Source organism: Rhinopithecus roxellana, chromosome 3, assembly GCF_007565055.1.
Source record: "Rhinopithecus roxellana isolate Shanxi Qingling chromosome 3, ASM756505v1, whole genome shotgun sequence".
NCBI lineage: Eukaryota > Metazoa > Chordata > Mammalia > Primates > Cercopithecidae > Rhinopithecus > Rhinopithecus roxellana.
The window spans coordinates 23,090,314-23,117,371 of NC_044551.1; the positions used below are offsets into that span (position 1 = coordinate 23,090,314).

At 39.3% G+C, this 27,058-nt stretch overlaps 1 protein-coding gene across 1 annotated transcript in view; it reads right to left on the reverse strand.

Annotated features, from left to right (window-relative positions):
* The window catches only part of LOC115896341 (splicing factor, proline- and glutamine-rich-like), a 148,468-nt gene that overhangs the window by 58,838 nt on the left and 62,572 nt on the right, over nt 1-27,058 (reverse strand). The gene's annotated exons all lie outside the window — the stretch shown is intronic.

Sequence of the window (27,058 nt, forward strand, 5' to 3'; positions counted from 1 at the left end):
TAGCTGGGCATGGTGGCGGGCATCTGTAGTCCCAGCTACTCGGGAGGCTGAGGCAGGAGAATGGCGTGAACCCGTGAGGCTGAGCTTGCAGTGAGCCAAGATCGTGCCACTGCACTCCAGCCTGGGCAACAAAGTGAGACTCTGTCTCAAAATAAAATAAAATAAAATAAATTATAATTATTTCTTGCTCAAAATCATTTGGGTTTTTTTATATTAGATTTGTGTTTTGTGACCTTGCTATATTTACTTATTAGTTCCAGGGATTGTTAAATATTTTTAGCTTCTTGATATAGATTCTTTGAGATTTCCCCAGTAGATAATCATGTCATCTTTGAATAAGAACAGCCATATTTCTTCCTTTGCAATCTATACACCTTTTATTTCTTTTCTGTATCTCGTTGCACTAGCAAGACTTCTCTTATTGGATAGCAGTAGTGATAGTGCACTTTGCTTTGTTTCCAATCTCAGGGAAAATGTCCGGTTTTTTACTATCAAATATTACGTTACTTGATTTTTTTGTAGGTTTTTAAAAATTTTTACTTATGCATTTATTTATTTATTTTTTAAATCAAGTTGTGAAAACTCCCCTGTTATGAAGTCAGCTGACAGTTTTATCACATGTGGGTACTGTATTTGTTATCTGCTTTTCCTGCATCAATTGATAAAGTCATGGTAAAACGTTCGTTACCCTACTTATAGATGGATTACATTGACTAATTTCTGAATGTTAAATTAGATTGCATAACTGAAAAAAAACTCCCTTGGTTATGATGTATAGTACTTTATATATATTGTTGGATACAATGTGATAATATTTTTTTGACAATTATTATGTCTGCATTCACGAGAGATATTGGTCTGCAGTTTTCCTTTTCATTTTACAAGACATTTTTCTTTTAATGTCTTTATCATATTTTGTTAGAGTAATGCTGGACTTTGTGAATTAGGAAACGTTTCTTCTGTTTTTATTTTTGGGTAGAAATTGTGCAAAATGTGTATTATTTCACCTAGTCCAAAGGCAGGAGCAGCCATCTGAGGTACTTGAAACTTTTAATGAGATTCATTATATATTTTTAGTTATAGCAGATTCTTTCATAATAGACAAGCATTAGCCTCAGGTCTCATGGTTTTCTGAAAGGTTTTAAGATTGTTAAAATTAGAAAACCAGTGTCATTTCCCTACAGGTTTTAGAAATATGTTTGTCACAGGGAAAAATTACTCAGGTTAATCTAATCTACGTTCTGTAGTTTGGCACAGAAAGAATAAAGACAGGACCTCTGCCCAGCGAAGTCACAATAGAGGGAATTTTCCTCCTGATTTTCCCAGTAGAGTTTCATCCTGCCTATTGTCTAACCGGCTTTTCCAGTTTTGCATTTTTCCTAGATCTTTTATTTTTTAAGTAGCATGATTACTCACTGCATGAAAACAAGCTATGATGCTTGAGTCAGCCTCCCATGCCCTGCATCCAGCTGCTCTCTAGTTTTTACCTGCCCATGTAAACAGACCTATATTTCTACAGTGATACTAAACATTTTCTAAATAAACAAGTCCTCTAAGTTTTGCTTGTTTTTTTTTTTTGTTAAAAATCAATTGGAAATATTTAATCAAATATTAAATGAAAAGTAAATAAAAAGATAAGCTTTTAAACCTTTGAATGAGTTCCAGTACTCGCACACAGAAAGCATGTATCCCTACAAAAACATGGAAAAAACAAAAATATACAATAGGCATTCGAGTGTACATAGTTCAGTGTTTAAATTAATAATTGCACTTTGGAATACCTCTTCTCATGAGAAGAATATTTTGGTGGAGTTTACATTTTTAATTTGATATACTCAGTGCCACAACAGAGCAATACTGAGATACCTGTGAATTTTTAGCATCTAAACTCGGCAAAACTTTTAGAAGCATCATAAAGATAAAGAAAAGTACTCTGGATAGCTGAATGGTGCCAGTACATAAGAAATATTTACACATTTTATTTCAGAACTAATACATAAAATATTTTAGAACTGAGACTCTCTATTTAGCAGATTCTGCTCTCAGGTTAGCAGGTACTACAGCACTTAGAGAAATAATAGTTTCCCTATTAAAAGTATTATGATATATAGAAAAGGGTCAATTACATTGTCAATAATTTCAAATACATTGACTATAACCTGCAATTTAGAAAATTAAAACTAATATGACCATATTTGCTTTATCTCTCTCTTCTCCATCTCTGTTTCTCACCCTCTCCCTCATGTATCATAAAGAAGAACTGTTGATGTCAACCAAAAATGTTATTTGTTTGAAAGTAAGTTTCTGTTTTGGTAGAGGTATTAGCAGACCAGTCCCAGTATCTGGTCTGGGAGTGTGGGTTAGGTACTGCTGTTGGGGCTGGGAAGAGAAACTATAGCTCTCCTCTTGGGTGCACCATCGTTTTGAGTCTGAAAATAGACAATACAGACTAAGAGAGAAGAAGATTATTTACCCCAAGATGGAGGTGTGATCAGATATTACATCCCTTCATGTGAGGTAAGCAGACCTTGTAGAAACAAATAACTTTATGATTTCATCAGCTACACAATCAGAAACAATACTGCTTAACTGAAGGGAGGTTCACACCCACTTCCTGTTTCTACGTATTGTCACACAAATACATTCCTTTACCACCCTCTTCTCATCCTTACTTCCTTGAGAAGACAGAAGATGGGGGTCACACTTCTTTCAGGAGCAGTACGATTTAGCAAGAGGATAAAACATGGTAATTAAAAATTTAGAAAGGCCGGGCGCGGTGGCTCAAGCCTGTAATCCCAGCACTTTGGGAGGCCGAGACAGGCGGATCACGAGGTCAGGAGATCGAGACCATCCTGGCTAACACGGTGAAACCCCGTCTCTACTGAAAATACAAAAAAACTAGCCGGGCGAGGTGGCGGCGCCTGTAGTCCCAGCTACTTGGGAGCCTGAGGCAGGAGAATGGCCTAAACCCGGGAGGCGGAGCTTGCAGTGAGCTGAGATCCGGCCACAGCACTCCAGCCTGGGTGACAGAGCAAGACTCCGTCTCAAAAAAAAAAAAAAAAAAAAAAAAAAAAAAAATTTAGAAATACAGGCCTGGCACAGTGGCTCATGCCTGTATCCAGCATTTTGGGAGGCCAAGGTGAGAGGATCAATTGAATACAGGAATTCCAGACCAGTCTGGCCAACATGGTGAAACCTTGTCACTACTAAAAATACAAAAAATCAGCTGGATGTGGTGGCGTACACCGGTAGTCCCAGCTACTCAGGAGGCTGTGGCAGGAGAATCACTTGAACTCAGGAGGCGGAGGTTGCAGTGAGCCAGGATTGCTCCACTGCACTCCAGTCTGGGCAACAAAGCAAGACTGTCACAAAAAAAGAAAAAAGAAACAAAAAGAGACATTTACTCAAATAGAGGTGGCATTTAATAATTGTATTATACTATTATAATGTAATAGTATACTATAATAGTATAATATAATTGTATACTCCTTTAATATCTTCATTGCCTTCTGTCGACTCTCTAGAGTAAGTGGAGGTTGGGTGATGACAGCAATAGTAATGTTGTTTAAAATAAGCAAAATTGATAGTAAATTACTAGAATAAAGCCTATTCCATCTCCTTATCTCACTAGATTAGGTATTTACTCCAAAAGATATTTACTCCAAAGTATTTACTCCAAAAGGTAAATAGTATAAATATCCACCCACATTCTAATGCCAGATCATTCAGAATCACCCTTTACACACCCTTATTCTTGTTCTCTGCTGATTTTATTTTCTGTCTACATCCTGGATGTGCTAACTTCTCTCCAGCACCTCCAGCATCACACTGGTCCAAGCCAGCATCAGCTCTCACCTAGACTAATGCAGTTCTTCTTGTCTCCATGAATCTCTTCTCCAGTGGCTGTATTGCCAATAACAATCAAAATAGCATTTAAAAGCAAAACAACAACAGCAAACAAATGGTAAGGAAACAATCAACCTAATCATTCCCTCTCTTAATTATTTTGAAGTGGCTTATTCAGAAAATAAAATCCAAATCAGTTGTATGATCTAACTGTCCTATTAGTGGCATGTATCTACTGCTTCAGGCTTAGTGTCCACCACTCGGTCAGTTGCTCAGTATACCCTGGGTTCCCCCTTTCTTCTATTTTCTGAAACTCCAACATCACCTCCCGTCTCTCAGTACCTTCATACCTTCCCTCTATCTGGATTGTTCTCTGCCATGCTTCCTCTAGCTACCTCCTCCTCATCCTTCATGCATTAACTAACTGTCATTTCCCTCGTTTTCCTACTCTTGAGTTTCCCCACATCAGAACTGATTCTAGTAAAATTTGCTATTTCTCCTTTGCCAAATTTATTATAATTTTAGTTAGATTCATTTTGTTACTCTGTGTTTCATATCTATCTTGCCTCTAGACTATAATAAGCTGTATGGCAGCATGAGAGAGATTATGCAAGCTTTGGTGACTAAATACTTAAAAATCCCTGAACCAGATGAAATCATCAAGATTGTCATTTGGAAAAGAAAAACCTGAGTGTTTCAAGTGTTAACAAAAGCCATGTCCACTCACATCCATGGGAGCCTCTTCTTTCTTATCAGTTTCATCACTTCCTATAATTCATCTCTCTCAGTTTCTCCAGAGCCTGACATAAGCTGATAGAGTCATGAATTTAATAAACTAGAATAATGTGACTCTGTAGACTGCAAGAAAACCTACCATCCAGAAGATGAGGATTGTATTCCCAGTTTTGCTATTAATTTTCTCTATGAACCTAAGCAAAGCACTAAGCGTTTCCATGTACAACTTCATTGCTTCAGCAAAACACCGAATTGGTTCCTTAGAGAAATAAAACATTGCAATTCATCTTGATTTTTTAAAAAAATTAGATGGAAATGCTAAGCAATTACTTTCTTATGATGTAATATTGATCACAATGCAGCTATCTTATTGATTCAACAACATACTAATTATTGATGGAAATTGTCTTCCTGGTATTCTAATTCAGTTAAATGTTACTGTCATCATCATCGTGGTAATGCTGCATTCATCATCAGAACTGTTCACTGCTAGATAATTTGAATTCGTCCCCCCGCTCCCCGCCCGCCCAGTGTTGTGCTGTGAGTGGATTGCTTCACATCTTAAAACAAACCAGGCTTGATTTTATTAAAGCCACACACTTCAATGCTTCACTAGATTTCTCCCAGAATGTGACATACAGAGTAACTATTAAAGTATCTTCTTCCAAACATATGAAGAAAAAACTTTAAACATTTTTTTTTTGCTCAAGATAAACATTCTATCTCCCCCAAGTTTCTGCAGGCACACATCTCTTTGGGATTTAACAGAGCATCACCACTGAGTCAAGCAAACTGCCTGCTAAATAGATCCAGCTGAATAAATTGGACAACTTGATTTTTTTTTTTTTTGGTTTGGTATTTTCTCATGTATCCAACTCTGTTAACAGAAAATACAGTGCTACAAAATCATTGCTATGATATAATAAAGCAAAAAAATCCAATGATTGCATAGGTATATAACTAAATTGATAGTAAAAAAATACTTTTTTTGAGTTGAACTTTCTCATGCACCATTACAATGGACTTATTTAATGTATAGAAGATTAGGTTTATTCTCGTGGATCTTGAAAACACTGGGACCTATTTGCAGAAATTATAGAAAGCCACATATTGGTTTAATAAAGAGAGGGTCTCTAATGACTGGGATGGTCCAAGAATGAGGTTGTCTGGCTTGTGTCCTAGTAAATTAGTGGTCAGTGAGAGTACTGGCCTGATGACCTCTGTCAGATAAAACTCCCAGATGAAGTAGGTTGTACAGAGGACAGCTGATAGCATCTCTACCTTCAAGGTTTCCGATGTTGGCCATCGTCATAAGTTCTCCCTTCAGATAACACTCACAGCCAAATTTCATCCTTGACTATTATTATGTTAGTCATCCATTGGAGAGTTTAGGTTCAGGGTCTCTTATGAGGTTATAGTCAGATGGTGCCTGGAGTTTCAGGCATCTGAAGGCTTAAATAAGGTGGGGGGTCCACTTAAATGGGGCTTTCTTGGATGGATAGCAAACTGGTGCTGGCTAATGTCCAGGAGACTCAGCTCCTCTCGCTGTGTGCTTCTTCACAGGAACACCTGAGTGTCCTTATGGTCCTCATCCCTAAGGTGAATAATTCAAAATACCAAGGCAGAAGCTACAATGTCTTTGTAACAGTCTTAGCCATGTATTGCCACTTGAATAGAAGAAGAAGGGAACTAAACAATGGCGTGAATATTAGTGGGCAGGCTCACTGGAAGATGTTGGAGACCAGCTATTATAGTCCACCTCCTTCCCCCGTCATCTCATATGTATTTCATATGCAACGTATGCTTGTGCTTTGTTGGGAGACAATTCCTCATGAGTCTCATATTTCTCCATGTCTTGTAAGCAGAGAGTGCCTATTGTTTCACATTCTGTTTTCAAAGATGGTTGTATAATGAACAGCTCTGGAAGATACAACTTCTCCCTCGAGAAGAGAAGACGGGTCTTATAGCCGTAAATAGAATATGTCCCTCAGTAGCAAAGAAGAAGCAAGGTTACCATGCAGTGCAATAAAGGATAACATCTTTCTCTAGACTAAGGACAGGCAAGCTTATTGTTACAAAGCACTTGGGGTTTCTAAGTTCAGTATTCCTTTCCTGTAATGCAATCCACTCTGTGTACAGGTATCTATCCAGGTCTCACTGCATTGTCCTCACGGTACTTGGGAGACAGGGGAACTGACATGTGATGTTCATACTGACTGCTATTCTCAGAGTAACAAAAAAATTCATTTTCTTCAACCAGGAGACATCATGTTTTCTACCAGCATTCTTGAAACTATGGCAAGCTAACTAGTTATCAGGTAAATGTGGTAACATATCAGACCCTTCTCAGCTCTTGACACTGTCTTCCAAGAAGACCTCCATCCCCCACCCAAGTCTCATCCCATTGAAGCATCAGCTTGAAGCCCAGATCTTAACATTCCAATCAGATCCATTTCAGAAAGTGGCTCTTCCCATGGAGCTCTGTGAGGACAGCACCTTGAGTGTATCAGCTCTTTGAAATCTGAATGCCTGTAAACCAGAGAGGCAAGTTATTCACTTTCCATGTGCCTAACACATAGTGGTGAGACTTGTGTAGAATAACTGCTACAGCATTTTGGGAGGCTGAAGTGGGTGGATCACGAGGTCAGGAGTTTGAGACCAGCCTGGTCAATATGGCACAGGTCTGTAGTCCCAGCTACTGGGGATGCTGAGGAAGAAGAATTACTTGAACCCAGGAGGCGAAGGTTGCAATGAGCCGAGATTGCGCCACTGCACTCTAGCCTGGGTGACAGAGTGAGATTCCGTCTCTAAATAAATAAATAAATAAATAAATAAATAAATAAATAAATAACTGCTACAGACCCTTCTATCCTCAAAGGGGGAATAGAAAGCACACTTAAGTCACTTCTCCATGGTAATTCTAAAATCCATTTGGGCACATCAGGCCAGTTTCTTGAAGAGGGCTCAGCATCACTGCCCGAGATCTTGGCTCCAAACTTTGGGCTTTCGGTTCTGACTTCTGTGTCATTCTACCTTTCGGATACAAAAGTGGCTCGTGTTTGCATCTAAGTAGTTTTTTTTTCAGTTTGCTTTCTGCTCATAATAGTTGAGAAGCCCAAGGCCTCTTTGCATTTTTACTGACTCTTTCCCTTTTCATCCAGTCTAGTGGTGTTTCATCTATTACAATTGTATAAAATGTGTGTAGGTCTTTTGTAAATTTTGCAAGGATTCACTCCACTGGAAATTAGACACATACAAATCTCATCAAGATCATCCTTTTACCTTTTGTTGCCCATAAGGCCTTTGAAGCACAATGCTCTTAAGGTTCTTAGGAGTAATTTTTTAATAATAAAATGTGTGGTGCACACCGCTTGCATCCTGGGAAGGGCACTGATCTGTTTGAGGCTCCGTCTTACATGCTTCTGATATCATCACAAACAGGTTTCACAGTCACACCTTTGACCTCACCTGTGAACCAGTTTTGACTCACAGTGTTCTGAACTTGATCTTCATCTGGAAGCCTTTTCTTTAAGACCTTTTACTATTTAGAGAGACCGGAAATGATAAACAGTTTTTAGTTTTGAACCCAAAAAACCCTGGTTCCTTTATATAGAACAGCTTTTTTTTTTTTTTCTTATAATGTTTCTCTTTGTCTCTCACATTTTGCTATGGGTGCCAGAGAACGCAAGACAGTGCCTTCAACACATTGCCTAGAAACCTGTTCGATGGATCCTCCAGGTGATCAGGTACATTTTTTCCCTATATTTCATCTTATACAGGAAAAAGTGTTGTTCTACTTTATACCACTTTATAATTTTATAAAGGGGCCCTCTTCCCCCATTTTCCTCAAATGAATGCTAAGCACTCACTGCAGCCTACTTGGAGGGCATCAGGCTTCTGCCAACACTCTCTTCAAGCGCTGTAGGATTTCACTAACATGCTTCCAAGGCACTTCTCTAGCTTCTGCTCACGGCAGGGACCCAATGCCCATCCCATGTCTTTTAGAATTTCTGTTATTGCAGCAATCAGAGTTGGCCCTGTGTTATCAATTCCATTCTATGGAAGTGTGGCTATATCATAAAATGCATGACAGCTTCCATCTTGTTTTCTTAAATCACTTTCCCTGCAGTAAACGAGACACTGTTCCTTAAGGACACTCAAACAGCCTCCTGGACAGGCCACATGGAGAGCAATGGAGCTCCACAGGATGGTCCACAGGATGGCTCACAGGATGGCCTTCATTTTTATGTACCAAAATCTGTACTATTTCCCTATTTTTGTGTAACTAAACATCCCAAAATTCTTGTTTAGAATAACAATAATCATTCCTTATCTCTCATGTTTTCTGTGGGTCAATAATTTAGGAGCAGCCTGGTAGGAAAGTTCTGGCTCAAGGTCTTTCATGAAGCTGCACTCAGGTGCTGGCTGGGGCCAAAGTTGTGTGCAGGTTTGGCTGGTGCTGGGGGAACCTCCTCCAAGGCGTGTTCCTGACATAGAGGTAAAATAGGTATGGTGATTGAGCAGGGACCTGCATTTCTCTCCGTGTGGGCCTCTGATAACACAGCCTCTGTATTTAAACACGAGGGTGTTTAAATACACTTACAGAACGGTGTCTAGTTTACTACACAGAAAGTGATTTAAGAAAACAAGATGGAAGCTGCCATGCTTTTAAAGATATAGCCGCAGGTCCATAGAATTTAATTGATAACACAGGGCTAACTCTGATTAAATGTGAAGATGGACTGCACGCAGGCATGCAGACTGCAAATGGAAATGAGGGCCGCTGGAGAGCTGCTTGCAAGCTCACCACCACTGTAGCCAGTTATGAAAAGTTCTACATAATTAGTAAAGAAGCAAGAGGTCAGAAAAATCCATTGATGTACTGGGTGGTGTTACTCAGAGTAATATGGTCAGACTCCAGTGTTTGTGGGAGATTTAAGTGTGAAAACAAGGAATACTTCAAAATTGTGTTACTAAATTGGGATGTAGGTGTCTATGCATCTGTGTGTCTGTGTGTCTGTTTTTAGTCACTCTAAAATGTGAATTTTCCTGAACATTTTTAAAAATAAGCTTTATATTTTAGAATAATTTAAAATTTACAGAACAATTTTAAGGATAACACAGAAAGTTCCCATGTACCTTTCATCCAGTTTCTCTAATGTTAACATCTTATATAACTATAGTATATTTTCCAACACTAAAAATGAGCACTTGTGTATTACTATTAATTAAACTCCATACTTTATTTGGATTTTGCCGGTTTTCCATGGATGTTCTTTTCCTGTTCTGGGATCTGATCTGGGGAAACCACATTATATTTAGTTAGTATAGTTGTTAACTATAATATCTCACTCAGGAATCACAGTCTTCCACATTCTCAGCTCTTCTACTCCCTTTCTCCCACCGGAATCACTTCAGAGATCATTGAGATGACTAGTCCATGATCACTTTCCTTACCCCCAACAGTCTCCTTCAGTTTTGACTCAACTTTCTCTTCATTTGGACCACACAGTTCGCACATTGATAGTCATTCAAATGTTACTCTATCAACTCTCTGCCTTCCATTGATTTTCACAGCCCTTCATCAAAAAACCTCATTTCTGTGTAAGCAAAATCTCCAAAGCTTCTCCCTCTATTCTCACATTGGTGATGACTTACAGTTTAGAATCTCTAAAAGTTGATGGTGTCCAACCTCAGTTTTCTCAGGACCACCTGGCTATCCTACTGTGTATTCCTCATCACTCCCTGACCTGTCCCTATTTAAACCTGTTCTAAGATGTCATCGCTGGTTTATACTGTGTATACTATACTGTTATGCCTCCCCATTCAGAACACTACCTTGCCTTTCCCCACTTCACCATAGAAATACAGGAATCACAAAGGACTTGCAATCTTCTTCCACAGCTGCCCCGTCTCAATTAATGACACAATTTTTTGGCACCTGCCCTCGTCATTCCTTATCTGCTCAGTGGAGGAGGCTCTCCTGATCACGGACTGTCATCCACTTTGTCCTTGCACTGCATACACCTTCCACTCCTTGGGGACCTCACCCCATTAATTACCCAAACTCTGCAGATGTCTTTAATCTTTCCTCGCTTGCTGCTGTTTCAGTTTATACATGGCTTCATGTACATTTCCTGCCTTAAAAAATCTTTCCTCCAAACCTACTTCCCCCTTTGGCCTAGTGTCCAAAGCCTTTTCTTCAGTTTTTAAGTGCCGTGATTCCCTTTGAATCACTCACTCCTCAACCTTGATAATAGAGCGTATGTCTCATTACTCCATGGAACTGGCCTTGCCAAGGATGCTAACAGCCACTCCCCGGTTGAATGATACTGAATCTTATCACTCACTGTTCCTCATCTCACTGCAGGATTAGACTTGAATGACCTCATCTTCCCTCCAAAACTCTTTTGTGCCTTAATATCCAGATGGCAAGTATTCTGCTCTCTCCCGTTCTTGTACGTTTTTTTTTTTCCCCTTCTGAATGTTCTTTCTCAATATTCTTCATAAGCTTCTTCTTTCCTATTTTTAATATTGGGGTCTCATGAGGTTCCAGCCTGTTTTATGTTCTTTATTCTCTCTTCATGGTTAATGAAATGATCACATCAACCGTTCCTGCAAACTATCTCCTCCCTAGCTCTAGACTGAAATGTACCAGATTTAGGCATTTTCACACCTGATTTATTCATAGAACATTGGTATTTTAATAATCTCTTATAACTTGTTTATTTATGAAACATGTTGAAGGTCAATAACAAATATTCAAAACTCCTTTGTTATATTTTACTTATCCTTTTTCAGAACTTATTAATTATAGTTTGATGTTATTTGAGTGCTATTTTCTAAAATACAGATGGGGTAGAACTTTCAATACTCATCACTTCTTTGTTCCATTTTCATTATTTCCTTATGGAAATGTAAGATATTTTTTCCTATTTATGTTCTTCCAAGTGTCGTTGCACATTTTGAAAGTATCATTAAAGTCATGCCTGAGCCTTAAGTTTTACACGTATTTTCTATGCCAGAAAATTTAGCATTTGTATAATGCAATACTCTAAGCTTCTGACTGATTATATAAATTATATATAATATATAATATATAATTTATATATAATATATATAGTTTATATATAATATACACATAAACATATATTTACTATAAATATATGTTTAAAATATATATTATGTAAATATTATATATAATATATATATTTAAATCTCCTTTGGTTTGAAGTTACTGTAAATCAATAGTTCGTAAAGGCATATTTTAATTGATGGAGGAAAATGAGATGGAGGAAAAATACTGAAGTTCTTCATATCAACAGGGGGAAAAGAAAATAGAAAATGAGTGTTAGAATTGGGAAATTGTTTACACAAGTTATTTACTAAGAGTTTAATCAGAAGGTTTATTAAACGAATAGGCTTTTAACATCTAAGAAGTGGTTCATGGTATTTGTGGTTTTACATATTCATTGGATCTCCTTCTTTTATGTAGCATGGTGGGTAATTCTTTTCCACAAAACAAGATGAGGGAAAGGAAAGAGAAAGGCTTCCCAGGGAATATCACCAGGGAGCCCAGTCGCCCCATGCGGCAGGACCCGCAGCAGGGACAGTGGTGTGATATGGCTCCTGGCAGGGTTTTCTGTTGGTAAAGCAAGGGATGCCTGTGGCTCAAGAGACTGAAGAGGAACATCCTACTCAGATTAATGGCTCACGGACAGAATTTCATCCACAGGAAACTGTTCTGGGAGAGAGGAAAGGAGGCCATGGAACTGCAAACCCAATCACTCCCCAAGCCCAGCAGAGGCCCTTCAGGTTCAGTGCGGTCACTGCCTGCAACCATATTCCTTCACCTGTGCTGCGTTTGCTTCTGCTTCCAACAGACTTTGAAACTATAAAGACAAATCAGCCAGTCTTCTGTCTTCTGGATTTAGCCACTTCTCATTCTAAATGAAGGGATTTTCAGGTGGAACATAAGCCATGTTCCTCTCCTTATCTAAAGTTTTCTGCTCTGTGCTTGAGCCCCAGCAGGAGATCTATGCAGGAAAATGGAGTTATAAAGCAGACAATCCAAGGAAGAACAAGGAACATAGGAACATTATCTTTATTTGCATAAATGAGCTATTACTATAGATGTAACCAGCAGGGAATATTGAAATGAGAGAAATAAAGGTAGGCTGAGTAAGAGATTCTGCACAGAGAAGACGAGTTGCATAGGTCCTGAAGGACAAAGGAGAGTTCAGGTTATGGCAGAATCAGAGTTCCCAGAGGGCAGCAAAAATATTGGGCTGTTCACTGCTCTATTGCTGTATCTGACACAATCTCAGTAGGTTGTTTTTAAATAAATGATAGATCCAAAGCACTGAGAATTTCCCAGTAGAAGCCTCAGGTTTAGAGTTCACTGAATTTTGCAAGAGACGAAATAATTCTGTTTCTGAATAAAATTTCGAGAGCAAGTATTAGGTGGTTTGCCAAAAAGTACATTTTATCTTGATAAACTCTAGTGTTATAAAAGGACAAAAAAAAAAAAAAAAAAAAAAAAAAAAAAAAAAAAAAAAAGACTGTCATGACCATTTCCCAAGTAATCAATGTATACACAAAGATGGGTTGTTGAACTGGGAAATTACAAAATTTGGATATTAACATTAAAAATGATACCTTTTTTTGACCAGTTTTCATAAAATTGTGAGCACTTAATTTTAAAGGGGAAAAACTTACTCTATGAGGACTTTGACATGGCTCAGGGACACTAAAAAATGACAGTTGTGGCCAGGTGTGGTGGCTCATGTCTGTAATTCCAGCACTTTGGGAAGCCAAGGTGGATGGATCACTTGAGGTCAAGAGTTCAAGACCATCCTGACCAACATGGTGAAACCCCAACTCTACTAAAAATACAAAAAAAAAAAAAAAAAAATAGCTTGGGATGCTGGTGGATGCCTGCAATCCCAGTTACTCCAGAGGCTGAGGTGGGAGAATAATTTGAAGCCAGGAGGTGGAGGTTGAAGTGAGCCGAGATTGTGCCATTGCACTCCAGCCTGGACGGCATGGTGAGACTACGTCTCAAAAAAAAAAAAAAAAAAAAAAAAAAAAAAAAAAAAAAAACGACAGTTTTAAAAATATGCCAACAGGAAGTCACACCATTATAAATAACAACCTGTCACTAAAAACATATTTAATATATTAAAAATCAAGCCATATATTACAGTTTAAATTAAAAAGGATTCGTGCATGCATTTAACCCTTCCCCTCAACTGACCCAGTAACACAGTCTGCAGGTAACCATTTAAACAGGTTTCCTATCTCTTCAGATGATGACTCCTATAAATTTAAATCATCAAAAAATAAATTAATATTTAATACTGACATAGTAATATATTTTTACATATCTATATGATGATTGTCTCTTTGGAACACAAATCATTTCTCACACTAAAAGGGAGGGGAAGAAAGTGGATAAAAGGGAGGGGTATAAAAGGGAGGTGGAGAAAATGTTCATTATATGTAAGCAACTTCTGGCATTTCAAACATTCATCCAGTGTGCTTGAGTACAGTGCCAAATAACTTACACATTACAGCTAAAATTAACTCTAATCTTTCTCAAATTGAGACTTTAACATGGAGCTAAACAAACATTATTATTCTGAGAAAGCAAGGGTCTAAGTGGCTCAAAATCTGGAGCTTTCTTGCTTAATGGAAAAAAATATTACAAATCAAAGTCTAGGAAATTTAAACTCACAAAGGCACGAATTTAAATACCCCACATTCTCAGGGCCTCCTTTTCTTTTCTTTTCTTTTTCTTTTCTTGGGCAGTAGCAATACATTCTGCAGAAATTCAGGACTGATGTTACCCTTTAAAAGTAGCTGTCGATCAACAAAATTGATAGACTCCTAGCAAGACTAATAAAGAAGAAAAGAGAGAAGAATCAAATAGACGCAATAAAAAATGATAAAGGGGATATCACCACCGAACCCACAGAAATACAAACTACCATCAGAGAATACTATCAACACTTCTACCCAAATAAACTAGAAAACCTAGAAGAAATGGATAATTTCCTGGACACTTACGCTCTCCCGAGACTAAACCAGGAAGAAGTTGAATCTCTGAATAGACCAATAGCAGGCTCTGAAATTGAGGCAATAATTAATAGCCTACCAACCAAAAAAAGTCCAGGACCAGACGGATTCAGAGCCGAATTCTACCAGAGGTACAAGGAGGAGTTGGTACCATTCCTTCTGAAACTATTCCAATCAATAGAAAAAGAGGAATCCTCCCTAACTCATTTTACAGGGCCAAAATCAACCTGATACCAAAGCCTAACAGAGATACAACAAAAAAAGAGGACTTTACACCAATATCCCTGATGAACATTGATGCAAAAATCCTCAATAAAATACTGGCAAACCAAATCAGCAGCACATCAACAAGCTTATCCACCATGATCAAGTGGGCTTCATCCCTGGGATGCATGGCTGGTTCAACATACACAAATCAATAAACGTAATCCAGCATATAAACAGAACCAAAACAAAATCCACATGATTATCTCAATAGATGCAGAAAAGGCCTTTGACAAAATTCAACAGCCCTTCATGTTAAAAACTCTCAATAAATTCGGTATTGTTGGAACATATCTCAAAACAATAAGAGCTATTTATGACAAACCCACAGCCAATATCAACTGAATGGGCAAAAACTGGAAGCATTCCCTTTGAAAACTGGCACAAGACAGGGATGCCCTCAGTCACCACTCCTATTCAACACAGTGTTGGAAGTTCTGGCTAGGGCAATCAGGCAAGAGAAAGAAATCAAGGGTATTCAGTTAGGAAAAGAAGAACTCAAATTGTCCCCGTTTGCAGATGACATGATTGTATATTTAGAAAACCCCATCGTCTCAGCCCAAAATCTCCTTAAGCTAATAAGCAACTTCAGCAAAGTCTCGGGATACAAAATCAACGTGAAAAATCACAAGCATTCTTATACACCAGTAACAGACAAACAGAGAGCCAAATCATGAATGAACTCCCATTCACAATACCTTCAAAGAGAATAAAATATCTAGGAATCCAACTTACAAGGGATGTAAAGGACCTCTTCAAGGAGAACTACAAACCACTGCTCAGTAAAATCAAAGAGGACACAAACAAATGGAAGAACATACCATGCTCACGGATAGGAAGAATCAATATTGTGAAAATGGCCATAATGCCCAAGGTGATTTATAGATTCAATGCCATTCCCATTAAACTACCAATGACTTTCTTCACAGAATTGGAAAAAACTGCTTTAAAGTTCATATGGAACCAAAAAAGACCCTGCATTGCCAAGTCAATCCTAAGTCAAAAGAACAAAGCTGGAGGCATCATGCTACCTGACTTCAAACTATACTACAAGGCTACAGTAACCAAAACAGCATGGTATTGCTACCAAAACAGAGATATAGACCAATGGAACAGAACAGAGCCCTCAGAAATAATACCACACATCTACAGCCGTCTGACAAACCCGACGTTTGACAAACCCGACAGAAACAAGAAATGGAAAAAGGATTCCCTATTTAATAAATGGTGCTGGGAAAATTAGCTAGCCATAAGTAGAAAGCTGAAACTGGATCCTTCCCTTATTCCTTATACGGAAATTAATTCAAGATGGATTAGAGACTTAAATGTTAGACCGAAAACCACAAAAACACTAGAAGAAAACCTAGGTAGTACCATTCAGGACATAGGCATGGGCAAGGACTTCATGTCTAAAACACCAAAAGCAACGGCAACAAAAGCAAAAATTGACACATGGGATCTAATTAAACTAAAGAGCTTCTGCACAGCAAAAGAAACTACCATCAGAGTGAACAGGCAACTTACAGAATGGGAGAAAATTTTTGCAATCTACTCATCTGACAAAGGGCTAATATCCAGAACCTATAAAGAACTCAATCAAATTTACAAGAAAAAAACAAACAACCCCATCAAAAAGTGGGCACAGGATATGAACAGACACTTCTCAAAAGAAGACATTCATACAGCCAACAGACACATGAAAAAATGCTCATCATCACTCACCATCAGAGAAATGCAAATCAAAACCACAATGAGATACCATCTCATACCAGTTAGAATGGCAATCATTAAAAAATCAGGAAACAACAGGTGCTGGAGAGGATGTGGAGAAATAGGAACACTTTTACACTAATGGTGGGACTGTAAACTACTTCAACCATTGTGGAAAACAGTGTGGCAATTCCTCAAGGATCTAGAACTAGAAATACCATATGACCCAGCCATCCCATTACTGGGGATATACCCAAAGGATTATAAGTCATGCTGCTATAAAGACACATGCACATGTATGTTTATTGTGGCACTATGCACAATAGCAAAGACTTGGAATCAACCCAAATGTCCATCAGTGACAGACTGGATTAAGAAAATGTGGCACATATACACCATGGAATACTATGCAGCCATAAAAAAGGATGAGTTCCTGTCCTTTGTAGGGACACTGATGCAGCTGGAAACCATCATTCTGAGCAAACTATCGCAAGAACAGAAAACCAAATACCGCATGTTCTCACTCATAGGTGGGAATTGAACAATGAGATAACTTGGACACAGGAAGAGGAGCATCACACACCGGGTCCTATTGTGGGGAGGGGGTAGGGGGCAGGGATAGCATTAGGAGATATACCTAATGTAAATGAGTTAATGGGTGCAGCAGACCAACATGGCACATGTATACATATGTAACAAACCTGCACGTTGTGCACATGTACCCTAGAACTTAAAGTATAATAAAAAAAAAAGTAACTGTCAAAAATTACACTCCCATTAGTCAGCACCCATCTTGGGGTGCCAGGCTGAAACCTGTGATCCATTCCCAATGAGATCACATGGAATATACATCTGTCTGCTTTATGCCAACAGTTGTTTGGGGTGGAGTCTGACACCCCCGATCGAATGCATGTTTGTGCTTCTGTGTCTGGGCTGACCTGGGCCCAGCAGCCTCCTTCTTGATATGATTCCCAGGTCCTGAGTGGGTCATGTGGCCTCCCCCAATGTTTCCGCTGTTTCTGGATGCCCCAAACATCTTACTATTCCAGCCGTATAATCTAATAATTCACAGAAAGTTATTGTTGTGTAGATCATTTGCAAAGGTCAGGGTGGGAACCAGTGCTTCTTAGTGAATGTTGCTGTAGTTGGATATTTCCCATCCTTTCAGGTCTCACTTTTCATAGTACTAGAGCTGGAAATCAATGAAATTCTGGATGCAGAGTTTGTCTCAGCAGGTGAAGGAGGGTGGAGTGATAAAAGATTGGGCCTATGATGTACCAAGACACAATTTTTCCTTTTTGAATTTTTTTCTAAAACCTAGCTCTAGACACTTCCAGAAGTTCATGGGGTAAAACATGAAATCTGCTCGCAAATTAGTCCAAAGCCCATTCTCTCATCCTATTGAGAAAGGAGTTGAATTTCCTTCTGTGTAACACATATGGGGGAAAAACAACTGTGCGTTTGGTCATCATGTTCACTTTGCAGACACTTTTACTGGTAGAAAGTGCGTGAGCCATTCATCCCTATGATGAGGGCTTTGGCTGATTGAGATCAGAGCTGGACATTCTGTTTGCTCAGGTGGTGCTGGGCGACATTTCAGGAGAGGGCTGTAGATCATGAGAAATTGAGGTTTTGTGTCATTCATTTGGATTTAGAAGTGATTGGGAAAATGTCCTTCACTGTTGGTTTTACTGCCTTCTGATGCTGCTAAAGCCGATAATTAATAACATTTTTTCCTGAGCAAATTTGATAAAGCAATTACTAATGACTATTGGTTAGGGTTGACATTAAGATAAAGTATAATAAAAAGAACAGAAAACCAGTGGTAATTATGGTCTTTGTTAAATTCCAGTAATCCAAAAGCAAGCAATACATTTAGTAAGAGATCTTAATATCAGTATGTGCAAAAGGCCTATCCTAAAATGTAGAATAATAGTGATAGTAATAATAACAATAATCTTTTATAATCCACGGAGACCATGAAATCACAAAGTTTGTCTTCTAGCCCTAAACTGTATATTTTTCAATAATTGGAGGATTTTGTGAAAGCATATTATATGCCTTTTCTCAATGGAGATCCTGTAGTTGTTTTGGTTATGGCTTCCATTTTAATAGGAAGCAACATTTGCTTTGTTTTGTTGCTATAGGATTTAATTTAGAGTAGGCGGTTTCTTAAATCAAGAAGATTAGAGCAGGAAACAAATTTGGTTATGTTCCCCTTCAGGAGAAGAGCGCAGGCTGCAGTGAGAACTGGAGACACTCACTCTTGAGTGACCTGCTTTCTCTATGCTGAAAGGAAAGCAGGTTTGATAACTGTGTCATGTTGCTGTGTAGAAAAGGCTGCCCTCACATGAGACCCAGGCCACAGGAGAGAAGCTGTCCAAAGAAATCCTACTGAGCAGATAATGGCAGCCCTGGAGGGTGAAAATTTTGCGTGCAAAGCATGATCCTTGAGTTAGATTTTCTTAGTGCCAGGATCTCCCTGCACGCCCCATCTCCACATTCAAATAATTCCTCATGTTCTTTTTCCTTTGGTTACTTCTTCCCTTCCACCTCCCATCACCCTGATACTCACTGTCATACCTAGATCATTCCAAGTGTGCCCGAAACAACCCCAACTTGACTTGTATCCCTGCAGCTTCTCTCCCAGCCTCTTCCTTCCTTTTTTGTCTAATTCACCATTATCCAACCTGCTACAGTCAGATCACAATTCCACTGCCACCATCACATGCCCTCCACGTTTCCAAAATGTGGAGATTTTGCACTCCACATTTATAGTGGAGTATATTAGTAGTCCTAATAGGGATTAAGGACTATGTATATTACAACTCCACCATTTATTTCTATCTTTCTTTCTAACCCTGCACCAAATCTCTGCTTCAGGCTCATTGATTAACCTGTGGCCCTTCACGTAGGCCAGGTGATTTTTATTAATCCTATTTTCTATTCCTTGGTGTCTTTCTTCTATTATTTTGTAACTTAATCTTATTCACACTTTGCAAGTCTATCCATCTTACAGATCCCTGTTTCCCTGTTTTCCTAAGCCTTCTTCACCTTCCTCCTCTGAACTCTACATTCGGTCTGCTCCATTAACTAGGATTTTTAATCATGCCCCTGAGTTTCCGTAGCTCCCATAGAACTAAGGATAGTCCTTTTTCTTGTGCAACATTCAGTGGCCTCAGATTGTGCTGCACCTCATTAGCTTAGCATACATTTATTAGGCTCCTGTTATGGGATGGGTGCTGGAATTACAGAGTAAATAAAGGAGAGATGCTGGTCCTGGAACACTGATAGTATAGCAATGACAATAGCAGCATGCATAAAATTAGACAAACATGCTCCAGGGGAAGCAACTGAGTGGAGTGTGCACAGTGTGCTCAAATAATACATTTGGATTTTCTGGGTTTAAATCCCTACTCTTGCGCTTATTATTTCTGCCTCACATACTACCTGTGTCCAGCTCCTCCCCTGTAAGAGGAAATTAACAATAGCTTTATCATAGGAATGTCATGAGAATGAAAGTGATAATCTGATGCAGCACTTTGTCCAGCACCTGCACTGCAAACAAGCCCAGCAACTGCTCCAGCTTGTTCTTGTCACTCAGCTGGGTCCCAGGGAAATGGCCTGGTGCTGCCTGGGACGTGGAAAGGAGGAAGGAGGTGTACCTCACGGGGGAAAAAGACATTAGGGAAAAAAAAAGTGAGATTTTAAAACTTAGAAAATGCTTTTTTTTCTGCTATTATTCTGAGTACTTCTCTAGAATTAAAAAAAAAAAAAAAAAAGTCAACTCCATGGAAGAATCTGACACAAAATATAAGAAATGAAAAATCATAAATTAAAATTTAGTTTCGGAGCATGTAGTGTATTTAGGCAGCTATATTAGTCTGTTTTAAATTGCTGTAAAGGAATACCTGAAGCTTGATAATTTGTAAAGAAAGAAGGTTTATTTGGCTCATGATTTTTCGGGCTGTTCAAGAAGCATGCCATGAACATCTGCTTCCAGTAAGGATGTCAGGAAGCTTTTACTCATGGAGAAAAGCAAGGGTGCCCCCACCCCGGGAGCAGGAGTCGGGGAGGAGGGGTGGGAGACGTCCCAGGCTCTTTTTTTTTTTTTAATTTTTTGAGATGGAGTTTCGCTTTTGTCCCCCAGGCTGGAGTACAGTGGTGCGATCTTGGCTTACTGCAACCTCTGCCTCCTGGGTTCAAGCAATTCTCCTGTCTCAGCCTCCTGAATAGCTGGGATTACATGAGCCTGCCACCGCGCCTGGCTAATTTTTTGTATTTTTAGTAGAGACGGGGTTTCACTATGTTGGCAGGCTGGTCTTGAACTCCTGACATCAGGTGATCCACCCTCCTCGGCCTCCCAAAATGCTGGGATTACAGGCATAAGCCACTGCGCCCAGCCAGCACCAAGCTCTTTTTAACAACCCGCTCTCCTATAAATGAATAGAGTAAGAACTTATTACTGCAGGGAGGGCACCAAATCATTCATGAGACATCTACCCCTACGACCCTAAACATCTCCTACCTGGTTCCATCTCCAATATTGGGGATCATCTTTCAACATGAGTTTGGGAGGAAACACATCCAAACCATCTCAGCAGCAGTGTCACAGTCTGGCTGTATTATTTTGTGGACTCTTCCATAGTCCTGTGTAATTTATCCTTAGAAATTTTAAGGAACAAACTTGGATCACTCAGTTATAGAACTTCCTATAGTATTTTGAAAAGCTCCTCAACTCCTCCCGTCTACTTATCACAGCAAGACCACTATGTGGTGACATGGTGGAAATCAAAGAGGAGCACATCCTCCTGAGGCCAAGGGAATTGTGGGAAGTGAGGGAGAGGAGACGTTGGTTCAGCTTCTCCCACCCTTAGCAAAGACCAGGCAAAGAACCCCTTCTCCCAACACTCCAATGAGGTGTGAGCCAAATATCCTCCCTGAAACCAGGACTCCTGCCAAAGACAGAATTCGGGGACGGTCAGCTCTTGGAGAGACTGAGCAATTTCTGAGTGAACTCATTAAATCCTTGACAAAATGAAGATTTAAGTAGCTTTGTCTCAAAAATGTTTTCCCATCCCCTAATAGCTAAGGGCTCAAGCAGATAAAGAGTTCTGTTTTGACTGGAATCCAGGGGTCAGCAGCGTGGCAGGTTGTGTCCTCCATCACAGGGTCCTGCCAAGCTTGTGAACCCTGAGGCAGTGACAAGCACTTATATGATCTACTGAGAGTCTGTGATTTGTGCACCCAAATGCTGAGCTGTATTTATTTTTATTTTATAACTTATTGACAACTGGATGGCCTCCCTAAAGTGATAACAGCCTCCTTTGTCATCTTGTCATGGCTTGTTTCTTGTCCAATATTTCGTTTGATAGTTTTGTTTCAGACATGATCTGTTAGGAAGCAGCCAGCATACCACAGCAGTTCACAGACACAAATTACTGGAAGGAAAAAGAACATCCACTCAGAAAGAAAATGAAAGGAAGGGAGAAGTTGAGGCAGTTCTGATGGTGGTCGTTTTCTAATGAATAAATCATGGTGGGTTCTGAAATACTGTTGTAACCACTGTTCTCAATAGGAAGGAACTAGGAGGAGAAAGCTTACGGACAGAAACCAGGGGAGACATTCTGACACAACAAGCACTCCACACTGGTGCTGCTGCAAGACCAGTTGAGACAAAGTGCTGTGGGCTTATCACTCAAGGATTTCCTATTAAAGGTACTGTGATGAAAGAAACATCCTTTCATTAAACAGATTAGACTGTGATTGCTCAATGGTTCTTAGGCAAAACTGTGGCCTCCCGGGTACAAGGATGGCAGTCAATCACTGGCTTACCACCAGGAAGATGTGATGTGGGCTGGGCACCCCCAAGCACAGGCAAGAGAGGATGGAAGCCTGGACAACTGAAGACTGTCACCGTCACCTCCCTCAATCACCTTCCCCTCCAGCCTCGCTCATTTTTCCCTTAAGGAAAATCTACAACTTAAATTAGCTCATATTTGGATCCAATATTCAGGGCAAAGGCAAGAAGCCCTTCATCGGCATAAATTAAACATCTTTATCTGTCTTTCCAGAATTTTTCATCGTTTTAGGAAGAAGAACTGAATAAAATGAGCAGTGGTATTACTTTGGTCCGTGTTTCTGAGGCAGTGTGGAGTTTAGATTACACTATGCTAATTTTAACATGGACCTATTATGCGGCAAAAATCAGAATTGTCCTTTTTCATTATTTTCAGAGTTAAGTGATTACTGTCTAAGCATTTAAAGATAAACAGGGATTTTAAGAAAATAGTAATCTTTTTTCCTTTCATACCATGTCTGTTTTCTCAGTGATAAGCTGTGGATATAACTCTTTTCTGCAATGATGGTCGTAATGAATCAACAATGTTAACGCATGCGGAAGCATCCAGGGTGATGCTGGGCACCTGTCAATGCTTCCTTCCTGCTTCCACTTTTTCCTTTCCCTCTTTCTCTTCTCTTTCATTTATTTCTCTTAGGAAAAATAGTAAATAATCAAATAGTTTAAATAGTTTATCACTGACATTCTTTAAGATTTCCTAAATGAACAAAAACTCCACAGAAAGATGATTTTTTCTTTCTTGGTGAATTTTGTGGGAACGTTCTCTAAGATCAAACTACCCCTTTTCCTTGGCAGTCCAGGCTTACATATTTAAGAAATACAAATCTTCTCAGAGGCAGCAAAGTCTCTACGTAGCTTAATGACTGAGAGGAATAAAAACAGTGAGCAATGCAATCCATGAGTGATATAAATTAATATACATTTAGTAGGTGGTTTTAGCACTCAAATGTAGAACCTTAAGGTGCTTAAGATCCTTTGCAAGGCTAACGTTACAAGGTATGTGTATGTACCTGACCATGAATGAATATGTCGGAAAAGAAAAAAAAAAAAAAACTACATTTTTTTTCTTCTGTATCATTCAATTATTCTTGGTTAAATTCAGATCTGTTAAAAAGTGGTTCCATGACTCCTGTAGAATTTCCCATACATTCCACCTTCAGCACTTTCATTTCTTCCTTATGTGACATATGTGCAGTTGATGTTGTGTCATTTTGGTCACGTTGTCTGAAGAAAGGTCCAACGATACAGAGGGAATACTTCATAATTTAAATCCAGCCACCGGTTCCCAAACACACTTGGTCCAGGTATGTTTGCTTATTTATCATGCACAGTCGTTTTGATTTCTTAATCCAGTAGGAAATGCAGAGACAAATCTCTCAGAACATTTGGAGATCAAAACCAAAATATACCTTATAAATATGGACCTTTGATACTTATAACATGGCTTTGAAAAGAAATGGTGTAAAGAACTCTCAGAACTCAGTAAATAAAGGAAAATGACCTATGTATAAATAGGCAAATATGCAAATAGGTATTTTCCAGTGAAGATATACAATAACCAATACGCACATGAAAAGATGTATGATATCACTAGTCATCAGGGAAATGCAAGTCAAAATTGGAATGACATGCTAGGTAATTTTCCATTGAGATAGTTTCAGAAAACCAAAGAATAACAAGCATTGACAAGCATTTGGAGAAACTGGAGCCTTCATCCACTGCTGGTAGGTTTAAACATAGAGAGTTACCATGAGACCCAGCAATTTCACTCCCTAGTATATGCCTAGGATAAATGAAATGTATGTCCACACAAAAGCTTGGACCTGCATATTCTCATTAGCATTATTCACAAGAGCTAAAAAGTGGAAAGCATTGAAATATCCATCAACTGATTCCACGGACTATTATTCTGCAATAAAAAGATATGAAATCCTGTGCATGATACAACATGGATGGACTGTGGAAACATCATACTGAGTGAAAGAGGCCAAAAGGCAAAAGACATACTCCCTACACTATGGGTCTCATGCCTGTGGCATAATGGCTGGTCGAGGTAGATCCGCATTGTTTGTTGGTTTTTTACTTAACCATCATAATGAAGCAGAGAAGTTGGGATACAGCATTAGAATGCATAAAGTCACAATGGAAATAAGAGGAAATAAGAGAAAGTCATTTTTATTTTAGGTCAATTGATCCTTTCTTAATTTTAAGACTTCCCACAGTTATATTTATTTCTTATTTTCCTGGATTTTAAAAAGATTTTTCTTCTAAATTTTTATCTTTGTACATAAAATCTCTAATGCTTGATTTTGATCCAAAAGCAATTAGGTTCATACATTTTCACAAAAATCATAATATAGCTGTAAAATGACCAGCTTACAGACATTTATGGACAGTCTGTCAGACCAGGCATAAGCTGTCTTTGTTAACTTTAGATACTAAGAAAAGGAACTTTCTGCAAGTATAAAGCTTCACATTTACATGGATACATGTGTATACAAGACATTTATATAAATCAAATTGAATGAACAGCCTGAAATGTGTTCTTAATAGCAGAAACAGAGTGAATGTAATTATTTCTTTTGGATTTCCTGTAAAAAATTCATACAGGATGTGGTCGAGTCACCTTTATCATGGTTAACAAAAAATTAAAGGGCTGCTCTCTGAAGTGTGGATCAAACTCAGGTGCACCAAAGAGTGAATTCTGGGCATCTCAGGACACAGCAATTCTGAGGGAAATCTACTGGGTTCTCAAAAGCGTGTTGCATGATCTCCATTCTACATTCAGCTTTTGCTTCCAAAGTTCTGTCACCTAGGACCTCAGTCCCTCATTCTGAGCAATGGCATAGATTCCAGCATGGAATATGCCCCCTAACAGAATAAAGTATGCCCTGGCAGTTGTGTGCAGGGTCAGCTTCTACCCACCTGTGAGTTTTCAGGGATTTGTGAGCTGGTTGGCATTATTGGTAGCTTGAAATCAGAGGCAGTGGGAGAATAATATACACCACGGAAATTGGAAAGGACAATTTCACATAGGAATTCCTCAGACAATGTTGAAGAAGTCTTTCCAGCTTGCTTCTGGGCCTCATGTACGCCCCTCTAAGAGAGGGAGACTTGTGAGTCATGACTTTTCATGCTTGCCTTTGGTCCTCTGGATGTGGCCTCTTTACAGATCTGGGGCCTCTGGAGGGTCCTGCCTGGAGTGTCTTTGGCTTATTCAGGGGTAGCCTCCAGTCTGAGACTGTGGAGTCCTTCCTGTCACTTGTGCATAAATTTCCTTCCTTATGAAATATAAGAAGCCCATGGTGGCCACACATCAGCTAGGCTAGCATGAACAATGGTACAGGTGGTGTCCATAGCTCCCACTCCTGGATCTGTCTTCAGTTGGTGCCAAACTGAGAAGGGCAAGAAAACAGCCTCAAAGTCCCCCAAAGTTAACCCTCAAAGTATTTTAACTCTTTGTATATATCCCATTTTCTCTTCACAGGTTTGTTAATAAAATGTTAAACTTATGTTGTAATTAACATTCTCCCAAATCTACCAACTCCCCCACTAAACCTTCAAGTCGATAAACTCAATTTCCTTCTACTTCTTCTCCATTATAAATATCACTTAAAAAACATTCTTCAAAATGTCAAAGGCCTTGCCTCCAGTTTGCTGAAATCTGTTGCTCACAACATGTAATTACTTTGTGTTACACTTTCAGGCATTTCCTTGGATCTGAATCATCCATCAGCATTACTCTGAAATCACATCCTTCCCTTTCATTTTGTCTCATACATTTTCCAGGTTCCACCTTTTGTATGGGAGCCAGATTGTGATGGTTAATTTTATGCATCAACTTGGCTTGAGCAATGTGCCCACATACTTGGTCAAACATTATCTTGCAAAGGTATTTTTTTGTTTGTTTGTTTGTTTTTTCCTGAATGAGATTAACGTTTAAATCAGTGGACTTTGAGTAAAGCACATTACTCTCCATAACGTGGGTGGGCCTCATCCAATCAGTTGAAGGCCTTTCCTAGAACAAAGACTGACCTCCCTGAGCAAGACGAAATTCAGCCAGCAGAAGCCTTGGAACTCCAGTGACTCTTCTCTGGGTCTCCAGCCTGGCTGCTCCCCAAGGTTTTGGGGAGCAAGCCTCCACAATCACATAAGCCAACTCTTAAAATAAATCAATCCTACATATCTATTTCTCTCTCCCTCCCTCTCTCTTTCCCTCGCTTTTGATCCTGTTGGTTCTGCGTCTCTGGAGAACCATGAGTAATACACATAGATGCTAGCTCTTCTTCCCCTTTTCTCCTCTCTGTCTCCCTCAATATCTTTGGGACCCTCACTGTATCACTTTCTCTCTGACCCCAGGAAGTAACATTTCCCAGTGGGGAAGGTTTTAGAGAACCAGCCCCACATTCTCTTTGCTAGCTCAGGAACCAGGTTCTCCCTGCAGCTCTTCCTCACACCTGCCTTCTTCTCACACCTGCCACACCCTCATACTGGTCCCCTCCTAGCACCTGTCCCCAGTACCTGACCCTCTCCTTCCTCCTGATCCATTCTGATTCCTTGCCCCCC